General features: G+C 37.7%; 1 protein-coding gene across 6 annotated transcripts in view; it reads right to left on the reverse strand.

Moving 5' to 3' along the window:
* LOC140340461 (suppressor of cytokine signaling 3-like) overlaps nucleotides 1–24,770 on the reverse strand; it is a 143,166-nt gene that overhangs the window by 102,992 nt on the left and 15,404 nt on the right. For 5 of the 6 annotated variants that reach the window (XM_072425677.1, XM_072425683.1, XM_072425682.1 and 2 more), the window contains exon 1: nucleotides 19,936–20,294. The exons of the other annotated variant lie outside the window; for it this stretch is intronic. The gene's annotated coding sequence lies outside the window, so the exon portion shown is untranslated. Of the gene's footprint in view, nucleotides 1–19,935; nucleotides 20,295–24,770 lie in introns of those variants that run through there. 6 annotated transcript variants of the gene reach the window in all.

A 24,770-nucleotide genomic window follows, 5' to 3' on the forward strand; every position in this document is an offset into this window, starting at 1 on the left:
CGGGTTAGTGGAATACCAGCGAGAAGGATGTTACAGTAGTCCAGACGAGAAATGATAAGAGCATGTACCAGGAGTTTGGTGGTCTCAGGGGACAGGTAGGGGCGGATTTTACCTGGGAGATAATTGATGAGGAAGCACTGAGGGTGGAGATATAACACAGAGCCAGGACACTCAGTCAGTGGAGGTGATGTGCTGGAGGCACAGGCAGATCTGGAGACACAGAAAGGTGCTCTGTGTGAGGAAGAGGAAAATACCCTAATGGAGAGGGCTTGAGAGCATGCAGCTCCACAGAGAGAGACGACTCTACAGAAAGAGGGAGAGAGACAAGACTCTACAAACAAGGTGACTCTAGTTGATTTTCTGCCTTTTTGTTGCAAATGGACTGTTAAAGCACCAAGGACAGCTGGAGATAAGTGTTTATGTCTTTGATCTTTAAATGGCTGAAGTTAAGCCATCCTGTTGGGACAATTTGTTTGTTGTCTTTTGCAATAAACCCTGGTTTGGCATCCAGTCCTGCTAGTTGCCCACCATTTGTCCAGCTAATTCCCACACCTTTTTGTGAACTGGTGACCAAATCTGGACTGCATATTCCTGATGTGGTCTGACCAATGCTTTGTACAGGTGCAGAATTATGTCTCAATATCTGCAGTCTATTCCTCTTTTATTACAAGAAAGTACTTTACTAGCTTTAGATATTGCAGCCTACCATTGCAAGCTGTTAATAAAGAGGAACTATACATTTAAAAACTAGTCTTTCAGTTATTAATCTATTCTCACTTACTTCCACTAAAATGTCAGTCTTCCCTGGTGGCACTGGCTTGGTCAGCTTGTATCCATGCAATAAATAATGAATTCTGAGGTGTTTGGAAGTGGCCAGCTTGTGACTGGCAATTTTATGTTTTCTTCCTCTCTTGACCTTCTCCTCCACCCACTCCCCCTCGCCTCACTGGATAACTTAGCAGGTTAGAGTTTCCTAAAAGCTTGAACTTTTGCTGTCTGAGAAACATGCCTGAGACCTTTATCTTTTTTGACTGCTACTCTGTGTATTTACCTATACTAATCGAAACCTAAAGCAACAGGCTGTTTATCAAAATATGTAGAGAAAAGTTACCTGCACTGAAGTTTAACTAGTGTTCTGAGGTTCTTAGTTTTTGAAAAAAAAATAATTCTATTACTGCTTGATAGTAAAAGCTGTACTTCCAGCCAGCACTGGGTTTAGGATTCACAGTCGTTTTAGGTTCCCTCTTCCCTTGACCATTCACAAAACAGCATACTGTGATTGGCCAAGGTGGGAAGAAAAAATAGTTCAGCAGTAAAAATAGGTATCTATAAAATGATCTATTAAGCTATTAATTTTTAGGAACTAAGAAGCAATCTAGACATCAATTAAACATCAGTAGAGGTAACTGTTTTTTTAAACATCCATTGATGATCAATGTGCTGAGCTCGGAGATCTACTTTAATTGATTCAAATAATTTAATGGTTTGCTTTTGCCAAAGAGAAACATTTTATATTGAGTCAGCAGTTTCCTACCTGCTTGTAGAGATCTCAAATCTCCAAAATAGGGACTGAAACACATATTAAGTGGTAACATGGGATGGGCTATGGGAGATTAAAGGGGGGTGAAAGTAAGGCAGTTTTTTAACTTAAAGTTTTATTAGGCTGATTATGCTGGCATTGGTGCAGCCCACATATTTCTGCCCATAAGTAAAAGTGAAATCCTGGCATCCTGCATTCCTCTTTGTTATAGGGGTTATTATCTTAACTGTCAATGGGCACTGTTTTCCTGTGTTTGATGTGCATTTGGAACACACCTTAAACACAGTTCATTAAAATTACTAAGCAATCCATGTGATAGTTCAGAGGTTTGCATTTCATATGCCTTAAAATTTTACAGTATTTATTAATAAGAGGGATGGTCATTCAAAATTAAGTTAAAAGGACTCCTGTAATGTAATATTTAGCTACTACAGTTCAAATATCAGTTGGTTGTAGGTTTTTTTTAGCATGGCTAAATAGTTAGGTTACATTTTGATAAAATACCACTACTGTATCACTGTAGTGTCTTTATTTATTTTGCACTTAAGTCTAAATTCTCTGTATACCTGCATTCAAGCTGTACCCAGCTCACCCACCTCAAGCTGCCAGTATATCGTATGCACAATTTTGACATTTCTTTTAAAACCTATTCATTACCGAAAAGTTTAGTGAAATAGTTTTTTCACAATATGTGAAATGCTTTGCAGTACACTGCAAATTGTGGAGATAAGGCCCTCTCCCCACTGTTTGGGGCATGCTGAGGTCTGTTTTTTTACTAAAAGTGAAATTGAATGTTTATTGCCCCCTTCCTTATTTGGCAAACCAGATTCCATAGATAGGAGAGGGGGGTACACACACACACTTGCCTACCCATTTCCTATCCTAAGCCTAATTAGGGTCTGGTTTCAGTGCTAGCAGGAACCCCAAACTTGTTTCTGTTTCCTCATTTAAAAAAAAAAATAAACTTTTGACAAAAAAAATTCAAAGGCCTGTACAAGCATTTTGAACAATTACAAGCAGTTTCAATCCTCTGAAGTCGGCAGGGGTGGCAAACCAAGCATCCAAAATATCATGCTATTTTCAAAATCTGAAAAAAGCCTAATCTATGTTTTTTTTAAACACAATAAAGCCAAGTCCAGTAGGATTTGATACTTTCCTTAGTGAACTGCTGCTTTTATTTGTTTTCTATAAAGACTATGGAGGGCTACAGAATGGCAAAATTCACAACCAAGTGGCCTATATTTTTGCTGCCAGAAAATGAGGATCCTGACAAGGACAAGAATTTAGCAAGAAAGGCGACCTGATGTATATATTTGCCAGGATAAACAAACATTTACACCCATTGATGGGTATTCCCCAAGTATTGTGAATACAAAATTGCATTGCTTGGCCTTAAAGGCTAATCTACCGCCTTATCTTCAGTCTTGTACAAATGTACAGGCTCATTTCCTGTAGTAAGCTGCTTAACCTGGGATTTCCATTGCACAGTCAGCTTCTCTGCTCTTCACAGTCTTAGGCTATGTATACACACTCAGTTATGTTGGATTTAGAGACAAGCCTGACAGTTAACATTTACTATTACTCTTACTTCCTACATACTACTATCAATTCTGGTATCATAATATGAACATAACCTAAGACCTGTTCCTGTTTCCACATGACATATCTCATTACCATTACCACTTCTATGTGTCTTGCTCTCTTCCATGCACCACACATATTCTGATCCTTTACCTGAAATGAAAGATAGTGACAGACAACCCTTTACCTTAAGATCAGTAAGAACAACTGGAAAAGTTCTGGAATATTTATAAAGTCATTGTGTTTAATTTTTCTGTGGGTCTAACCTGTAACCTCTGTAAATATTACTGTTGTACTCTTTAAACATTGAAAAGAAAGCAGAAAGGAAGAGTATATAATTAAAGATCACATAAATTGAGAGTGCTCCCATCACACTCAGGTTACCAGACAGGTTTTTGAAGCCTTTGGAAACCAGAAAAGAGAGCATGGGGGTCTTGCTTTGACTCACTCCGTGGATACCAGATACCCAGGCCATTCAGCAATCCCATAGATGAAGTGAGCTGACCTTACGGATTAGGTAGCTTCTCAGCAGCTATTAATGTGGGTGCACAATGCTCAGATAGAAACTTTTTCTCCTTCATAATGATATAGAATATCTATTGGAATGTTGGATGTTAATGTTGGACTCTATGGAGTTGAGTGGATTTAGAAATTGACTCTACAGGACCTTTGGCCTAAGCAGTACTAGCCCTGCAAGACCACGAGATGTGTTATGACACATTCTCTTTTTCATACTAAGGAGGATATTGGGGGCAGGGCTTGGAAAACAGGAAACAGGCCCAGTGGAATTTGAGCACAAATTAGGCTTTACCAGATTTGTTTAAATATACTCTGGAATTACATAGAGCTCTGAGGCCCTTGTTCAGCATCCTGCAGGAGTGCAACATCCCATATCACTGAGGATTTCTTTTTCAAATCCTTATTCTGAAAGGGGGTAAGATGTATGTTTTTAGAGATCCTTCTGACCTCCCTCAATTTACCTTCCTTGACCCTTTCTGACTGGTCACAGGGTACTTTGTTGATCAACAGCTTCTTTCTGAATTAGAAAGGTCCAGCTGACAGCATTCAGTGCTTTCCACCAAAGCAAATATAACGTTACATTACTTCAGTGACAGTCAACATTAGGACCCAGTCCGAGTTTTTGCCACAGAGTCCAGCTTAAGTAAGTGAGAGATCTCCACTCTGTCTGTTTATACTTTGCTACAGCCCTGTGCTTCCAAATTCTTTAGATCTTGCTTTGCTTCGCTTTTGTTCTATCGGTCACTGGGTTGGAGTTATTGCTATGGGCATATGGATTGCTCTTTTGCTCGTGGATCACTTTTTTTTTTTTTTTTTTTACTGTTCCTCTCCATATACATGTCCATGCCTTACAACAACTTCTGTGGAGTTTTGCTTCCAGTGGGATTTTATAGTATATGTTTATAGCATAATACTGCTTCTATGATAGTCCATGTCATGATCTAGCTGAGGATGTACCATGAGAGCCAGATGATTTCTACCTGGTTTATACTTCATCACAGCTGCTGTGCATTAAAATTCATTGAGATCTTGCCCTGCCTTGCTTTTGTTTTTTCCGTTACTAACCTAGAAGTACGGCAATGGGCCAATGGATTGACCTTGCTTGCTTAAGGATCTCGTATTTTACCGGTACTCTTCATATACATGTCCAGACCATAAAAATAGTTTCCATGGTGTTTAGTAACTAGTGGGATTATATAGTGTCTTTTAATATCTTACTCTACGATATGTGTATTTTTCTCTATATTTTTTCTGTTTGGATTTATAAACATTTTTGCTTCTGTGACCACCTGCTTTGAGTTAGACAGACCTGGTTTATGCACACTATTTTTTGGAGTCATTCTGCAACTAGTAGTATCCTCTGATTCTAGGGTCTATCCAGCTCTGAATTTCTTCTACAGTTCTCACTATTTTGGACACCTTTTTGTCTTCTTTGCACTAGCTGCCCTGGTTTTACCTCTGTATCTTTACTTATTGTTTCTGTTTTACTTTTGGAGGGCACCAGCTGGGGTTGTTCTGTGGTAAATTTAAGCTGGGGTCTCCTAAAAGTTTGTTACGCAAATACCCTTTAACTTTTTATGTATTGCACATCCTATTTTTCTACAGTATAATTTTGTGCCTGTAGAACAATAGTTCATTACCATTTTCCTCTTCCCCCTTTTCTTTTTTTAAAATCTCTGTATAAACTGACAAGAATAGCAGAAAGAAGGGCTTTTTGGAATATAAATTAGTTTATATTTACTTCAAATTAGTTAGTAAACAAATGTAAAGTCATAATGTATTATGCAGCTATTTCATGTTAGATTGCAGAAAGTACATGCATATAAGGGTATATAGTACACAGTTTTGAAGTACAAGTAAAGTTATATAGAGAGCATCAATTTAGGAGTGAGCATATAGCTGTATTGTCGTCTCAAAATGCCAAAAAGCCCTTCTTTCTCTTGTTTCTGCTATTCTTGTCAGTTGTTACAATCAGGGCTGGCATAAAGCATATCTAAGGAATATATGGGAAGAGAGATCTCTCTATATATGTATATTTTCTTATATTGTATATGTTGTCTCATGATACAAGAGTTTTTTTACTTTCCTTTCCTCTGCCAAATGAATCATGTACAAAAAATACTTTTATCCCATTGGATGGCCCATTTTCAACTCAAAATATGGAAGCCCACAATAAACATACATTTGATTCCCAAACACCCTATAAGCTTTCACTTTTTACTTCACTCTTAACTTACTTACATTACCTTTTGTCATACCTCTATCCCTTCAATTCTGTAAAAATGTGAACTCTTCAGTACTTTTTCAAGGTAAAACCTCCTCCACTGTTTTAGTGAAACATGCCTTTTCATTTCTATTGTGGAGCGCTTCAATACTTAAGGGTCATGATTTCAGCAGACCTGACTAGAATGTTCAATCTCAGTTACCTGCCATTGCTCAAAATTCAGCCCTCTTTATGTAAATATAATACACTTTCATTATGCTGTTTTGCCAGTAACTTTGTAAATTGTCCTATTCCTCTATAGCTTTCATAGTATTGACCAGGCCCAAAGATAGGGGTGGGGTTGGTCTTGCCTCTGTCTCTATGGCCCTGGTTTATTAAAGTTCTCCAAGGCTGGAGAGGATACGCTTTCTTCAGTGAAGCTGGGTAATCCATCAAACCTGGAATGGATTTCCTAAAAGTTATTAGCTATTTGTTAGCAAATGTTTTCAATTCTGGACTAGATCCATTCCAGGTTTGCTGGGTTACCCAGCTTCACTGATGAAAGTGTATTTTCTCTAGGCTTGGAGAATTTTAATAAATCAGGTCCTATAATCAGGCAGCCTTGCTAAATTGATTACTCCACTGGTTCTTTATTGTACACCCGCAATATTTTGTCCGACCCACCCTCCTTAACTCCCATGTTTGAAAATTCATCACCTATAAGGCTCACAAAAAGAATTTTCCTGCTGGTACCACTGCCCTGTTAATTTACACCACTGCTTCTCTTCAATTCCTGAGATGAGTTGTCAGTGTTCGTCACATAGAGGCGCAACAACTCATATTTGGTGGGAATGCCCTCCACCTTTTTTTTTTCAGTTTTGGGGGTTGATACTATAGACTGACTAGAGATTACCATATAAAACAGTCCTCAACACACAAAGTGTGTTACTCTTCTTTTCATCATCCTAGTTCTTAGATACTTTATAACTGCTGCCAGATTGGTAATCCCAAAACACTGGAGGTCAACTATACCCCCTTCTATATGGGAGTGGTTGACCATCTTCTCAATTTCAGGCTTATGTGGCTTATCTTGAAGCATTAGTTGGGGTTTCCTTGTCTTATACTCATCCTATCCAACCCTCCCCCAACTTGTCTCTTCATTCTCTTTCTTTCTGTTCTTTTTCTTATGTATCTAAGTCACGCATATGTGCGCCAGCTTTTCTTTCCTATTTTATTATTTAGAAGACGCATTGAAATAAAGTCTACCCCAGTTCCAAGGTGCTCTTTAGCTTGGATAGTGTCTAGCAAAGCTCGACAAGCTGTTGTTTATAGGTGCAGGTCCATTATCTGCCACTCCCATCAGCTTGGGGGGGTTCTTTTTTTATGTTTATCAGTAGGTAATTTCCCATTGGTTGTAGTGTTCTGATGGTTGCACTATGGTATTGTACACATAACAATTATGTTTTTATCTATTTGCTTTGCTTTAACCTTGACTTCATTTTCTATTGTTATCTTGAATTCTTGTATGTTTTTTTATATTTGTAAAGACAATTTTCATCTTTCTTGAATGAATGCTAAAAACTCTTCTATGTGGTTCTCACCAGTATTTTTCCAATCACAGAAGTTACACTTAAAGTCTGTAGTTACTTGGTAATGACTTTGCTCCCTTTTTAAATGTATTTTGGACTTGTGCCCCATTTTCCTTTGTGTACACAGAACTGATAGGTCACCAACCATGAACCATCTTGTAGGGGGCCTAAATGCTCAGACCTGTTCATTTTGCTATTAGTACTTTTAAAAACATATATTGAGTTTGCCTTACTTTTGCAATCGGTGTTTCGTTTTGCATTTTTGCATACTTTTATTTCCATTTCTTTTGTTATATTCTTTGTTATTTTTAAATGAAGGTGATCCTTTTTTATTTTTTTGAATGCCTTTTTTATCATTTATATTTTTTTTAACATTAGCTGTAAGCCACATAAATTTTAATTTTTGCCTCCTAAACTTATTTTCCAACAATTATATTTTGCAGTGTGTCTTTGTCTATGTAGAATAAACTTGAAACATTCACATTTCTGTTCTGTGTTCCTCGAGGACAATATTCTCTGCCAGTCCTGGGAGTCATAGAGAGCAGCCTTTAACAACTGGAAATTTGCTCTCCTCAATTGTAGTGGTTATCTCTATCTCGTTTTTGCTTCCTGTTTACAACTTATGTTAAATGATCATGGTATGGTCACTGTCACCCAGACTTTCATTTATATGTAACATTTGTTGAAAGTTCTGCATTGTTTGTTTGAAAAAAACTAGGTCCTATAGAGTATAATTTCTAGTTGGGCTGTCTATAGGTTGTACAATATAATTGTCTTGCAGTAAACATCTAAATTTCAATCCTTTTGCTGTACCAGCAGTGCCATTACACCAGTAAATGTCAGGGTAGTAAAAATCACCCATCACTACCACTGCCCTAGCCTGTGCAGCCTTTTCAGCCTTATCTATCTGTGTATATGGAAGTCTTGTGACCCACTGATAAACTGGTCAAATTGGATCATGTTGCAGGCAGATTAATGTTTACCACATCATCCCAGACACTTTCACATATGCCACATATGCAGTGTGAACCTGCTCTTATTTGTAAAGAATATGGGGCACTAATGTTTAATCTCCCAACACCCAATTCTGGTGTTCTCTGAGAACTGGTAATGAACAAGATCCCACTACAAGATGTCTGGCCTATTTGCCATCCTTATAGAGTCTGTTTCTCACAGTATAGTCAGAAATATGCAAATATTAAGCCTGCTGGAGGTCATTTTGAAGAGCTCAGGCAGTTCAGAAAGCTCCTCCTGGTATTCCTTGCGCAATTATGCAGATTCTGGTCCTATTGCTGACTTTCTGCAACTCTGTCCAGGTCTCCCTGTATATCTCCAACACTCCTGAGACCGTGCAAACCTTCTTGCAATGTCACAGATGTATCCTGAGGATCTAGACTACCTATGCAACCTGAGTGGGCTGCAGGTACTGCTCCATGCTATTGTACAGTGCCAGCAGTTACAAGGGCCCTAGCAAAATGCAAGAACGAAGAAAAATTATTCATGAATTATAAGAAGAAAAAAGTCTGTGCAAACCATTTCTTCTTTAGGGGATGGCTTGTTGTTGCCCCTCTTGTCCCACATTTGTGGCATTTTTTTTTCCCCCAAAGCAGGTTAAATTGAGTCAGAATCATTTATGTTGCATAACTGGACAGACTGATATCCCAGAAGTTTAATTGACGTGATGTTATACCATAATTTTTATGTTGTGTATTTCCTTATTTTTTGAGTGTTCCATCAATATTGTAGTGTGCCCAAAAGTCAGGTACAAGCTGCTCTGCATTAAGCACGTACACTCCCCAGCCACTTTATTAGGTACACTCTCCAACTGCTTGTTAACACAAATGTTCAATCAGCCAAATACATGGCAGCAACTCAATGCATTTACATATGCAGACATTGTCAAGAGAGTCTGAAACCAGAAGTTCAAACTGAGCATTGTAAGCAAATATTGACCTGATTGGCGTCATTTTGCTAAAAACTGACGCCATCTTGTTAATGGATAGTTGGAAGCCTCCTTAATTTTTAGACGAGGATAGTTTTTCTGCTAAGGATTGCAAATTTTTGTATATCTCTTATCTTCACACGCTCTTGGGATGTTCTAAACGAGATTTTTGTTGCAAGGGAGTAGCTGGCATGTACAAATGGGCGTGTAAAACTCCAAGGGCCCTGTACAAACGGGCGTGCACAATGACATCTGCAGGAAAGTTTTATAGCTGTGTGTGTATACGAATGCTGCCTTAAATCTCTCAGAGTACAAACTTTATCTCTTAAACAGTATGTCGCACCTACTTGAAATTTTCAGGGTACACATGGGAGTCAAATATATATATATATATATATATATATATCAGGTTGCTCTTAAAAGTAAGTGTGTCTTGAAGCCCGAAATTAAACAAATTATGGGCCCCCCCGGGGCTACTTGCATAGCAAGGAGGTGCAATCCCTAAATTTATACCTACTTGTCACAAAACTAGAACTGTTATACTACACTACCCTGTCCACTTCCCTACTTAGAAAGGGGAGATGTACAAAACCAAAATGTAGGTGCAAGTGGGGGACACCTGTGGCCATCAAAAAAAACTACCCTGTTACACATTGCTGGAGGATTATAACGCCTGAACCCCAATTTCTCTGAAACGGAGGGGTACAGGTGAACAAAAATAGAAGTGCATATGGGGGACACCTGTGGCTAACAACCCCTAAATTTTCATCACTAAGGCGTTGTCAGAACATAAAAAACTCTACCTATCAAAAAAACTTCCCTGTTACACATTGCTGGAGGTTTCTAAAGCCTGAACCCCAATTTCTTTGGAATGGGGGTTACAGGAGAACAAAATTAGGGGTGCAAGTGGGGGATACCTGTGACTAACACCCTCTAAAATTCCATGTCTATGGCATCGTCTGGACATAAAAAAAACTCTGCCCATCAAAACAAACTACCGTTACGAATTGCTGAAGGCTTCTATCACCTGAACCCCAATTTCTCTGGACACCACGAAAATTGGGAAGGGGACAGGGTAGTGTAGTGTGACTATTCTAGTTTTTTGACAGATGGGTATAAATGTAAGGATCACACCTCCTTGCTATGTAAGTGGCCCCACGGGGTTCATAATTTGTATGTTTAATTTTAGGCTTCTAGACACACTTACTTTAAAAACAGCAACCCTGATGTTGAATTTTCACTAGTGTTTAAAATTATGACTCCCATATTTGAAAAGTTGTTGAAGGTGGGGAGATGAACTTTGGGCTACTGCTAGCTTTGAGGGTCCCCTGTGTACCCTGAAAATTTCAAGCCGGTATGACATACTGTTTAGGATATATGGAGGTTTGTAGTCTGCATCTTTTCTGCCGATGATGTCATTGTACACAACCCTTGGAATTTTACACACTCATTTGTACATGCCCCCCAAGGTAGATTTATTTCATGGGTAGTTTTATTTGATATAACACCGAGTTGGCACAAACTCAGATCTCTCTGCACGTCGTCACAGCACCTATCAAGCATCAGAATGGGGAAGAAAGGTAATTAAAATGACTTTAAAAGTAGCAAGGTTGTTGCTGCCAGGTGCCTGGTCAGATAACAAAATGTTGATCTGCTAGAATTTTCTCACACAATCATCTCTATGATTTACAGAGAATAGTCTGAAAAAGGGAAATATCTAGTGAGCTGATGAGAAAGGCAACAATAACTCAAATAACCACTCGTGAGGTATACAGAGCATCTCTAAATTGCACAACTTTGAAGCAGATGGCTCTTTAGAACCTTGAAGCAGATGGCCCTTTAGAAATCGAAGCCTACACCAGGTGCTACTCATATTTAAAAATGGGCACCAAAGGCTACAATTTGCAGGGGTTCAACAAAATTTAAGAAGATTGGAAACACGTTACCTGGTTAGACATCCCAATTATCTGCTACATGTGGTAGGGTTAGAACTTGGCATCAACAACATGAAAGCATGGGTTCATCCTGCCTCCTATTACCAGTTCAGGCTGCTATCAGTGGTGTACTGGTCCTCAGATAGCTACTTCTGCCAGCAGGAGGAAGTCACAAAGCTGAAAGCATCTCAAATTTTTACATTGAATCCATTGCCCAGCGGTAACATACATTAAGTATTGGAAAAAAAATCATAATGCTGACATCTTAGTTCCAAGGTAAATTTGTTTAAACTAATGATTACTATCATATTAGGACAAATGTAATTTTTTACGGGCTCATTTTTAAATGGGTGTCTGGGACTTGATAAATCCCCAACTTGTTACACTATACCTTATGTTAAACAATCAACTTCACATTTCAAGCTTTCATATCTGATGTTTTGGTAACTCATTGTTGATGTAATTCTGATTGTACTAATAAAATTCAAAGAAGAAAAGCAATGGTTTACTTTTGGTTGAAATGTGGTCTAGGTAAAGAAGTAATGGAAGCAGTATTCAGGCTGCATACTGATGAAAAGAATGTAGTACATAATATAAATTCAATAATGGAATGTATTTAAAAAAAATTGGGAGTTGAATATTACAATATTGGGGTACCTACCAGTTTGCTATGTTCAAGCCCAAGAGAAAAAAATTTTTGTTTAATATTTTCTTTGTAAATTCGATCGTGATGTTAATATATATGATCCTTATTTCGAATACCATGGATAAGGGTCTAGGTTAAGAAAGTAAAAACCTTGTCCTAAAATAAATAAAAGATGGTCAGGACTTTAGGAAAATTAAATGGAGTTGAAAATAGGATCTAAACATCCTATTTGAACTTGAAAACAATTAAATCATATTGTAATTTTTGATGAGATATATATATATATATATATATATATTATCTGTACAACATAGAAATCATACAACTTCTGCAACTACATACCCCTGCGGAAGCCTATAATTGGCAAAACATGTCGGATATTACGTGACCGCAACAGGTCCTTTTTTGATTTCAATTTTTATATTGTATGATGTTAGAAAATGTATGTCTAGGTGAAATATCCAAACCCTGTGACATTAACAGGCAATTGGATATATAGTGAAAAAAGTAATCTGTACCACTGATGTATGTACCAACTGCAAATTGAAAAATACACAATTTTAGTCTTTTGCACAAAAACTTTATGCCTGAAACCTCTTTCTTTCCCCTGTACCTACACAATATGTTCTAAACAATAAAGAGGTGGCTCTACACAACTCATATCAAGCAGAGACAAGAACCAACACTGATTACGAAGTAACGTCCAACATTAGTGTGGGATCCCTCTATTGAGACCCGAAACCCTACTCTCTATGGTTCTTGCCTTTACTGATTATTAATTTTAAAGTATATTTAAACTACATCTCTCCTAGGGATGAACATTTTAGGAGCATAATGGGAAGGCTTCATGTCCGAAATTGAGGACAGATGTCAAGCCCAAAAGAGAACAAAACCACAAATGGAAATGCTTATACTTAAATTTAGATTCTTTTTAGAGAACAAATCCTTGATTTACTGGCACATTACATTTTTCCAGAAATTTATTTTGGAAAAGTGTAACCCATATGGTTTAAGAATACAATTATTTACAAACCTAAACACTGACAATCAAAACTTCTTAGGAAGACATACTTAACAAATGCTCTGAAGATCTTATGAAGTTAATAATTCATTACTATGAGGAAGAATTAGCATAGTTCTCCCTAGCCTGTTTTTGGGGGGCTGTTTTTGGGGGGCGGACAATTTTCGATAACCCCCCCCCCCCACTAAAATTTCATTACTATGGTAAAAGCACTGCCCTGTTACACATTACTACCCATTTCTAACACTGGAAACCCAATTTCTCTGGAATGGGGAGGTGTGGGAAATTGAAAATGTGCGGGGAACATCTGTGGATAACAACCTCTTAAGTTTTATCACAATGGCATCATTAGAACAAAGAAAAACTCTGCCCATCAAAACGAAATTGGGGTTTAGGTACTGGTGGGGCAGGTCATGGGTACCAGGGCAGCATGTTTTGATAGGCAGACTTTATGTAATGATGCCATGGGGATGAAAGTTTGGGGGCTGTTAGCCAGACGTGTCCCCCACTTGCACCTATGATTCTGTTTATCTGCATATCTCTGTTCTAGAGAAATTGGGGTTCAAGGTATGGAAGCGGACAGTTTGATGGGCAGAGGGTTTTATGTTCTAATGATGCAATGTTAATGACATTTTAGGGGCTTATTTATCTGTCCCCATTTGCATCTATATTTTCAGTTTCCTGCACCTACCCATTCCTGATAAATTGGGATTCAAAGAACAAAGCAGAAAGGGCAGCAGGTATAGTTTGGTGAAAGGTAAGTAAAATATTTAGGGGGCCCACCCCAATGCTTCTTACTATGTTTTTAACCAACATTTCTTTTTTCAAAATAGTTTATCAGTAGCTATGAGAGTCCTCTGTGTACCCTAAAATTTTAGGTAATTATAACCAACAATTTAGGAGATCTAAAGGATTGAACACAATGAGTTGTTAGGCTGCAGAACATGACAAGCAGACTTGCACACACAGCTATCATACTGGGGGTGGATACATTTCCCAGGAAGTTTTTGTTTTTGGCAGTGATGAGAGGAGGCCACTGGCTGTCCTGCCCCCATCTGCGATCACATACATGATGCTCTTTGTGTTACCTAGGTATAGCGCTAGGAGGTGACATCTGAAGGTAGGCTGAATTCACATTGCCAGTAAAGTTGCATTTGCTGCATTTACCCTACACATTTCTCTATTCGGGAACCACTGCTGCTTGAAAAACTGCTAGGCCTGAAAAACCCATCACTTACCGCCTGTTACCAATCCCTGGTGCCTAACAGTTATCACCGATTACCAATTCCAGGTGCCCAGCAGTTGCCAAGAAGTAGTCACTCAGGAGGGGCATTTTTTACTGCCAATGTGAACTAAGCCTAATTTGTTAAGCCACATTGATCACAATATCACACTATTACAAGGTATAACACTTTTAAAACATGGAACTCAACGAAGTTGGATTAAAATACACAGCACTGGACTGCTGGGGTATAAGACAAAAAATGGAAAAAATTGTACATTCTAACAAGCAAAGGCATTAGAAAGTTGGAACAAAGTATAGGGGGCAGGTAGAACACTGATACAATAGCAGGGGTTACTGGATACCCATAGCATAAATAACTAGGAGCTCCAAATTTGCAGTATTATAATATCAATACTTCTACCTTTTCAAACAAATTTAAAGACCTTAAACAACAATTGGAGAATTTAACGCTTCAATTGTAAATAAAAAACACAAAAAAACTAAATAGAGATAGATGGGCATTCATCATTAAAAAGCTTATAAGCGGGAAAAAGACCAACTTTCCACCTAAAACTCAGATCCGACATCAAAGTCCACTACCTCGGACAAACAACCTCCAGCCACCCCATCAACCTATCAATCAACCTATCGAACATCAAATTGCTGATATAAGTATTACCCACAATAGAAAAAAGAGAATCTCTAGTGATCTATCTGAAAATACTCAAGATACCAAAAGAGCACCCATTTTAGTATCAACACCCAGATCAATCTGAACAGTTAAGCTGCTTACACACTTGCAATTTTTGTCGTTGGATCACGATCCTTTCCAACGACAAGGGGCTGCACAATGCATGAACAGTGCTGTACATACAGCACCGTTCTTGCTCTATGGAGAGGGGAGGGGGAGAGCGACGGAGCGGCACCCTGCTGCGCGCTCTCCCCCTTCCCTTGCATTAGAATCGTCCGTGGATCCACCAGGACGGTCGTTCGGACGATGGACGACACCGACTGTACACACGGCAGATTTTCACCCGATATCTGGCCGATGCCGATTATCGGGCGATAAAAATCTGACGTGTGTACGGGGCTTTACTGTTTTTCCACACCACCTAATCTAGTAAGCCTACTAGATAAAAAAACATCACCTAAAAAACACTTTTAGACCTCAGGGGAGCAAGAATTCAGTACAAAAATACACAATCTACTAAGCAACCAACCAAAATGTCACACATCACTTTCCCGATATCTCCTCCATCAACATCACCACCTTTAGGCAACAGCACTCTGACAGATCCCGTTTTACAAACTTCATGTTTGGGAGCAACTCTCACTAACTTATCATTTAATCTCACTGGAGCCATCCCCAAAACACAAAAGTCTTTTTAGAGCCACTCCGGCAACAGATACCCTCACCTACAATACGCGGTAACATGTTAGACTCATATCACACCAAAACCAACAAGAAATAAGTGAGTTAGAAATAGTTAATTTTATAGTTAAGTTTATCCACTTATCAATTCTCTGACCAAGAAAAACAAGTTTTAAAAATGGGCCTGTCGTTTTGCCCTTTTCAAAAGATGGATAAATTTGAGTTCATAAAAGATCTCAATCTTTTTGCCAGAAATATCACCCTGAAGTTGATGTTTGACAAATCACCCCCTGAGGCCCTACCTTATAAACCGGAACTATATAGGGACTGCAATACACAAGACTTTAGAGACTTCAAAGACCTTCACCAACTACTAATGGAAAATGACCTTACACCCAATATGACCCCAGAACCCGTAGCATCCTCCTTGGAATCTGACCCTTCAGAACTTTTATTGACAAAACCTAAATCAAGTTATTTTCCTTCAATATCCCTGAACCCACATATTCAAACTTTTGTTGATGTCATCACTGAACAAACTATAAAAACCAACCTAGGCCTAGAATCCTGAAATATGAATTTCACCAAAGAACACCAACAGGCACTTTCAAAACTAAAAAAACAAAAAAATATAATAATCAAACCTTCTGATAAGAGGAAATATAGTGATAATGAATAGAGAACCTTATAGGCAAATATGTTATGACCTCCTAAACAATAGAGATTGGTATTGTATTATTCCAAAAACCCAACTGTTGGAATACAACGAAATGATATGGCAAAGCATACACGGATAATATCATTAATGACAGGACTGAGGATTTTCTGACTAATAATTACTCCATCATTCCTACCTTCTACATCTTACCCAAGATTCATAAAAACCTCTTACACCCAACAGGGAGACCCATTGTTTCTGGCATTGGCTCAGTGGCAGACAATGCCAGTGAAATAGTGGACACGTACTTAGGGGCATTAGTTATGGGACTACCATCCTTTTTACAAGACACAATAGACGTCCTAAAATGAACCCAAAACATGAGGGTCCCTCCGGATACCACATTGGTCACAATCGACATGGGGTCTTTGTATAACTGTATTCCACACACTCTAGGTATACGTACCATACTAAACTGCCTAGAAGAAGCCTACCCGGAAGCACACAAACAGAATCACTTTATCATAAACTACTCCCTTTCATTCTCAATATAAATACTTTTACCTTTGACAATAACATATATCTCAATTTGCAAGGAGTTGTGATGGGGACAAAATGTGCGCCCTCGTACACCAATTTATTTTTAGGACAATGGCAAAAAACACTTTTTATGGGTCCACTTTTGAAACCATACCTCAATCATATCATCACATGGAAGAGGTACATAATGATCTACTGTTATTTTGGTTGAGCCATCATCTCTGCTCCTAGAATTTTTCAATCACATACAAGCAAATCAATTTAATTTAAAATTCACTATGAAATCAAACAAAACATCAATTGTATGCCTTGATCTGTTTAACCACATTTCTTTTTTGCAAAAAAAAACAGCAGAGAACACCAACCTGAAAGCTAGCAGTGCCCACCCCAAGACCTTGATAAGAAGTATACCCTAAGCAAATAAATGAGGCTCAGAAGAAATTGTACAACGGATATGGATTTCAAAAAGGAATCCAAACTCCTCCAAGATAGGTTGATCCTAAGAGGTTAATCTAAAACTCTTTTTAAAAATCCTACCAAATAGCTCTAAAATTACAACACAAGGACTTACTAAGTAACAAGCCAAAGGATCCAACAGTAACGGCACCTATAACTCAATTGATAACAACATATAATGAGAACCATGACTTCATGTGTAAAATACTAACAAAGAGCTGTCATATACTAACATCAGATCCTCAAATCATGAAATACATAGGAGAAAAACCTCAAATAACCTACAGAAAACCCCTATCTCTAAAGGACCACTTAGTATCGAGCCATTTTGACCCTGAAAGCATATGTGGTTCTACTGTCAAACAAACATCTGGCACATTCAAATGTGGACAGTGTACACAATGCCAATGGATCAAGGAAGGTCCAACAATAACACTACCAAAGGGTATCATTCATAGACCATACCAACACATCAATTGTAACACATTGGGAGTAATCTACATGATTTTATGTAAATGTGGGGTGTTTTATGTTGGCAAAACTAAACACTCAAAAACTTCAAAAACGAAGATATGAGCACATCCACTCAACCTCGGTCAGAAAAATGACTACCCCAGTTACCATGTGGATACCCAACACCAGTATGACAGTAAAGTTTTATCCTTTTGTGGTCTGGAACACATTTCTGGAAACGAAAGAGGAGGGGATATAGACAAAATACTTCTTCAAAGAGAAACTAGATGGATAATCAACCTCTAAGCTACCACTAAACCAGGCCTTAATGACTTTGTTAGTTACAAACCTTTTCCTAAATTATTCATTAACTCGAAAAATATCCCTAAGCATCACATATTTCTCTTCCCTCTACCATTCATACCCATACCCTACATGGATTTATACCACACCGTTTGTGTTTATAATGTATTTAGATTATACATGTATCTTGAAAGGTGTATATTTACACACTTGAAAATTTTTTTTATCACTTTTGCATTATTTTATATAATAAATCTTTAAGCATACATCTGGAATTCTGATATAACTCATCATTTACCTGTAGACTGTTATCCCAAAGATTGTATTATTATTTTTAACAAACATGTTATATGAATTAGATGAATTGTCTAAACTCAAAATGTCTTTGCTTTCCCAGCCAAATAGTAAGACTGTACAGATTAAATAAATAGGTTGCCCTTATTCTTTTTTTATTACCATGCACTTAAGGTATAACATGACATACCCACAACGAATGACACGTACTGCAACTACCCAAAATATCTTGTTTTCAACTAGTTGTTGAAATATGCAGCATGTATGAAGAACATGTACTGTTTTCAGTGTTTATAATTATATTGCACTGAAATCCTGAAATTATCTGTCCATTACACTTCCATGTCTGATAAACTCTTTTTTGAGTCCCCCTTGTCCTTTCAGGGGGAAATGCGGAGGACCCGGCGCCTCAGCCAATGCACGAGTGTGTGGTCTTTTCTAAACACACGGCCAGTCTTATTAATGACTTTCATATTATGTACTACATTCTTTTCATCAGTATGTAGCCTGAATACTGCTTCCATTACTCCTTTACCTAGACCGCATTTCAATCAAGCATAAGTAACCCATTGGTTTTTTCCTTTGAATTTTATTAGTACAATCGGAATTACATCAACATTGAGTTACCAAAACATCAGATATGAAAGCTTGAAATGTACAACCAGAATTACATCAATATTGAGTTACCAAAACATCAGATATGAAAGCTTGAAATGTGAAGTTGATTGTTTAACATAAGTTAAATTGTTGGGGAGTTATCAAGCCTCAGACACCCATTTAAAAATGAGCCCATAAAAAAATACATTTGTCCTAATATGATAAGTAATCATTAGTTTAAAGCAATTTACCTTCCAACTAAGATGTCAGCATTATGATTTTTTTTCCCAATACTTAATGTATGTTACCGCTGGGCAATTCATTCAATGTAAAAATGCAAATTAATATTGGTAGTCAAACATCTTAAAAACATTGTATTAAATGGAGTTGAAAATAGGATCTAAACATCGTATTAGAACTTGAACACAAATAAATCATATTGTAATTGTTGATGTTATATATATTATATGTTTATACTTTGTATCTGTACAACATAGAAATCATATAACCTCTGCAACTACATACCCCTGAGGAAGCCTATAATTGGTGAAACGTGTTGGGTATTACGTGACCGCAACAGGTCCTTTTTGTTTTCAATTTTTATATTGTACGATGTTAAAAATGTATGTCACGGTGAAATATCCAAACCCTGTGACATTACCAGGCAATTTGATATATAATGAAAAAAGTAATCTGTACCATTGATGCATGTACCAACTGCAAATTGAAAAATACACAATTTACTCTTTTGCACAAAAAACTTTGAGCCTGAAACATCTTTTTTTCCCCTGTACCTACACAATACGTTTTAAACAATTATTAAAGAGGTGGCTCTACACAACTCGTATCAAGCAAAGACATGCTGCATGCGTATCAGTTGATATTGTGTAAATTGTGAGATTGGGCAAAACAGATATCGGACCTCCCAACGGATCATATGATATATGAGATAAACGCTCCCATTTGACCAAATCGAAAACAATAGAATATAATGACACACACACTCACTCACACACACACACACACTCACACACACACTCTCTCTCTCTCTCTCCATCTTACCTATTTTGCTTACAGGACGCTCACTAGCTTCCGTTCGTCCCTGCTGGCACAGTTATTACTGCCCTGTGAAATCACATATAACGCGATGGATCTTGGTAAATAGTGTGTTGATACATATTTACACACGTAGCTCACAGGGTGGCTTAAGAGCTATGAGTCGTCTTAATACATCTATTAGCGTTACTTATTAAGGTATTTTTAGGTAAATGCAAAATATAATCTAGTTCTAGTATTTTAGTTCTAGTTCTAGTGTTTGCAAATGTCGCTTCGATTCTGCAGTCTTAAGCAATGCTCCCATTGGAAAGTCGGATCCCACTTTACCACTTTCAAAGCTGCACTTTTGAAGGGGGAGGGGATGTTTTTCATAGTGTACGTGCTTTTTTTTTTCTATTTTGCAAGCCCACTATTGGTAGGAGGTGTGGCTTGACTGTAGCTGTGAGCGTTTGCTTGGCTGCTGTCTGCCATAGGTCCCTCCTCTTTAAATCTCCGCTCAGCCCTTCCCCTCCTGTATTCCTGGAAGTGCTGAGGGTGATGTTGGTAAAGGGGTGGACTTGTAAATGCTCTCTTTTTTTTTTTTTTCTTTTTTTTTTTTATTCTCTTTCCCTGCAATCCAAATGTCATTACAAACAGAAGCTAAAATGATAACAGGAAGTCACCCCCCCTTATTAACATTTTTATATATCGCTTAAAAATCCTATTAACTCTTTAATTATTGGAATGCGTTTTCCAGTATTAATAAAGACAGAAGGACAGTTAGTTTTTGACCCAGGATCTATGGCATTATATTTTTTTCTACTATACAAAACCTTTGAAGATATGCAGGCTTTGATTAATTGCGCCAAAGAAAGGAACATGTTCTTGACTGAGATGCTGTTTTTGCAGAGCTGAAAAGCTGAGCGTTTTTTTTTTTGTTTTTTTTTTATGGTGACAATGGTAATTTATGTCTGCATGTTGTACGGCAGCGTATTATCCCTAAAGACACATGCAAAAGGGTGAAAATTCAATAGCATATTTAGGAGACAGGTGTAACCCTAAAACACTGTCTCAAGTGCCCTAACAAGGCATCTCTAGGTAATAGTTTATTAAAAGCTATAGAATTTAAAAGATTGAATATTACTAGTTACTAGTTAGAGGCAAAGTGACAGTTTTGAAAGGGACAACCTCCTCCCCTGCCCCATTTATATTTAAATTACAAACCCACATGGCTTCTGCCTCTGTTGCAGATGATAAATGAATCCATAGTTTCGTTTGAGGTGTAGGGGGAGTGATCATGTGTCAGTGTTTGGGTATATCAATTGGTTACTAGATGATCAATGCATTTCCAATAGGGGAAGAGCACATGATTGCTCTCTGGCTGTCAAGTGATACCTTTCAATGATTTGACAAGAACAAGCTTTTAGGAAGGGTCTTGTTTTTTTCTAACTTTCCTTACAGAAATACTTGTAGATTGTACCAGTGGGTGAACAAAATTTCCTGGCAATTATGTTTTGCAGAAAGGCCAGCAGTAGCTGTAGAATGTATATTTCTCTGCTTAAACGTAAAAGTAAATCTGTGTTCTGCCCATGAAGGTAAAAGAATAACTTCTAGCGTACCTACATTTAGAATTTTCACTTTACATAAAAGGGTAGACAATTCTTTTATGTAAGGAAAAATTTTTTTTTTTTTTTTTTTTTTTTTTTTAGGTTTAAAAAAAAAGGGCACAGCACCACCCCCTAATTCTTGTTCGCCTAGGCGATTTGGGAATGAATAGAAGCGCAAAGCCTCCCAGAATACCTACGTCAGGCATCCAGGGAGGCTTTTGGGCACTCCTTCTGCGCATGCCCAAGCATCTGACCCAGGCACGAGATCGGGTGACGTAGGATGGAAAAAAAAAATAGCCGATCTCACTGTGCATGTGTGAGATCAGCAAATATTTCTCTTTGTGCAAAAAGGTTCTTTCTGCACATGCCCGAGATGCTTGGGCATGCGCAGAAGAAGCGCCCAAGAGCCTCCGGGGATGCCTGGCGTAGGTAGTACAGGAATAATAGGAGAAGATAGTGGCGCCGGCTCCTGGACAGATGATGATCTACAACTTCAAAAATAATATCGGGGTTGGAGGCCAGCCAGAGGCTACCTCTTCTGATCTCAAAGCTACCATCACTGCTACCATTCAATTTCCTATTGGATAAACCCCTGACAACAGCTCTGGAGATGAAGTACATAGAGTCCCTGACTCCATGTCACAGTCGTCCGCTATGCCCAGTGATGTGATCTGTAGAGTTAACTTTTTTTGTTGTAACAATTATGTAAAAAGCATGGCTCAAAGGCCCATTTAACTTTGATGGTGTTCAAATCCACCTACTGCTAGGTACAGTCTGGCACACTGAAGATGTACCTGCTACTTGACCTAATTAAGTACTGTCATGCTACATACAAATAGGGTCATCCTCCTCACTCTGTGGAAGCCCAAGAACAGTTTGCATTGGGTGTAACGATCCCTTCTTAGTGTGACAAACTAATGCTATACTTGAATTGAACCTTTTATCCATCTGGATACTACTGAATGCCATACAGTTTGCTACTACTTGCTTACTCTCATTTACTGATGATGATTACTGTCATCCGATATGATATGGGTACTGTTATGGCGGGGAGATCTTTTGGACCTTTCCTGTCCGGGACTGAACAGTTGCACTAGCACTAGTACTTATATTGTTTTTGCTATTTATAGTTGCTGAATATATATTTTTATGTGATTCTCTGATGTTCCCCCAGTCCCACTACTATATCAGGCTTGAACTTTAGAGACCGGTGTTTATTTTTGATTGTCTACAGGCTGGGCAACCCTCCTCACCCATTGCTACCTAACTCCCTCAAGTAGGTAGGTCCCATTGTTTGGTGGGAATTTCCTACATTTAGATATTTACTATTACAAGTTTTATATTCTTCCTTTTATGATTCTTTTATTTTAGTTTAGTTCTTCCTCTCCCATTTTAAGCAATTCTGTTTTTGCTTCTGTACCACCTCCCCCCATTCTTTTATCCCTACCCTTATTTTATTGATATATTGATTTATTCTTCCCTCATGGCCCATTTAAATCTCTCTCCCTTAACTTCTTGGTATCATGCAGGAATAGTGACTAGGGATGGATGGATGGGAAATACTTAAGACTATTGAGAACTTATTGGCTTATCTCCTATGCACAGCCAGAATCTTTTCAAGAAACATATTTACAATACTACCTATAATACCAAGGGGTTAAATATTCCTGAAAAGTGGACTGCTCTTCTGTGGGATTTATACTAACAAAAGGTACATATTGCCTTTCTACATGAAACAGACTTTGTTATCCAAACTCATGGACCAATATTGTACCTGGGCATATCATGGGTCCACGCCTGACGCCAGACCCAGAGGAGTGAATGTTGTACTCTCTAAACACAGCTGGCAATATAAAGACCAATGGTCAGACCAATTAGGATGCTGATGGTAGAATGCTTTTTCTGAAAGGAGTCATTGGTTCTATTTTAGTTACATATGCAACAGTTTATGCCCCTAATTATCCCCAACTCCAGTGTTTGAAAACAGCACTTCGACACCTATCATTATTCCTAGAGGGAATTTTTTTTTTCTTAGAAGGAGACTTCAATGTACTCCTAGGCCCGCCTAATGATTTCCAGCCACCAGTATGCCATGCCTCCATTTCACAAGGTTAGAGAACTTCAAAGGATTTTATGTTCTAATCTCTTGTTCAGAAGTATTTATGAAGATTGTTTTTTTTCTGAAGAGAAATACAGATATACACTTTTTAACACAATCCACCATTGGAAAAATCACCTTTTCTGACCACGCACCTATTTACTTTTCAGTTCAAGTACAATCAAGCTAAATAGAATAATAATACTTTGTAAGTCAATATTACACTTGTGGTGATTGATATCCCCCCTGGTCATTATAAGAGAGTTTGGGAAACAACTCTATTGTATAGTAATAATAAAAACAATGATTATGGAATATAACAAATTGTGAATCTAGGTGATTAATGTATGGGGCAAATTGGCAACAGTACATAATTGTAAATATGAGGGATTGAAACTGCATCAAGAAGATTTCCAGACATAAGAGTATTTTTTGAATTTGGTGACTTGGAAAATCATATAATCAATCCAGCTGATGGGTCAAATTCCTCAAATTGAAGTGCATTCCTTATTCCTGACCTTTGCTTGGTGTCTATTGTTTCCTTGTTAGGATACATGGCTGTGTGGTGTACAAATGTTCAAGTTGATGTATGTAAGCGCTCTTTTGAAATATGTTTGACCTTAATAACTTGTTTAAATACAACATGTCTCATCTTTTGGGTATGTATATGTTTTCAGATTTAGAATACTTACCTACTCTTTCCTGATAAAGCAGACTCTGTTCTGTGAACCTTGTTGAAAGTAAAGAAATTTACATACAAGTGCAATTAAACCTTGTGATGTTCTAGTGCAAACATAGGTCTGTGTGTGATGAGGAGGCTTAAAATATGATTATGTACATAAGAGGTCTTTTATTATGAGTGTTTTAAAATAATATGTTTTAATAATGTTGGGAAATTAAAAAATGACTGGTGTATAAGGTATATTGATGAAATACCACAAAAAAATCCCTTCTAAGAAATTGGGAAAATATAATTTTGACATATACATATTTAGAATGTGGTTAAAAAGGATCACTAACTTAACTATAATAACTTAGGGTGTATTGATGAACAATGTAGAGAGAATACTGTACACATGCTAGATTTTAGCCCAGGACAATCAACAGTTTGTCTATGGCGATAATCATCTAGCATGTATACAAAGCTTTACTCACTT

The sequence above is a fragment of the Pyxicephalus adspersus genome, chromosome 11 (genome assembly GCF_032062135.1).
Source record: "Pyxicephalus adspersus chromosome 11, UCB_Pads_2.0, whole genome shotgun sequence".
Taxonomy (NCBI): domain Eukaryota; kingdom Metazoa; phylum Chordata; class Amphibia; order Anura; family Pyxicephalidae; genus Pyxicephalus; species Pyxicephalus adspersus.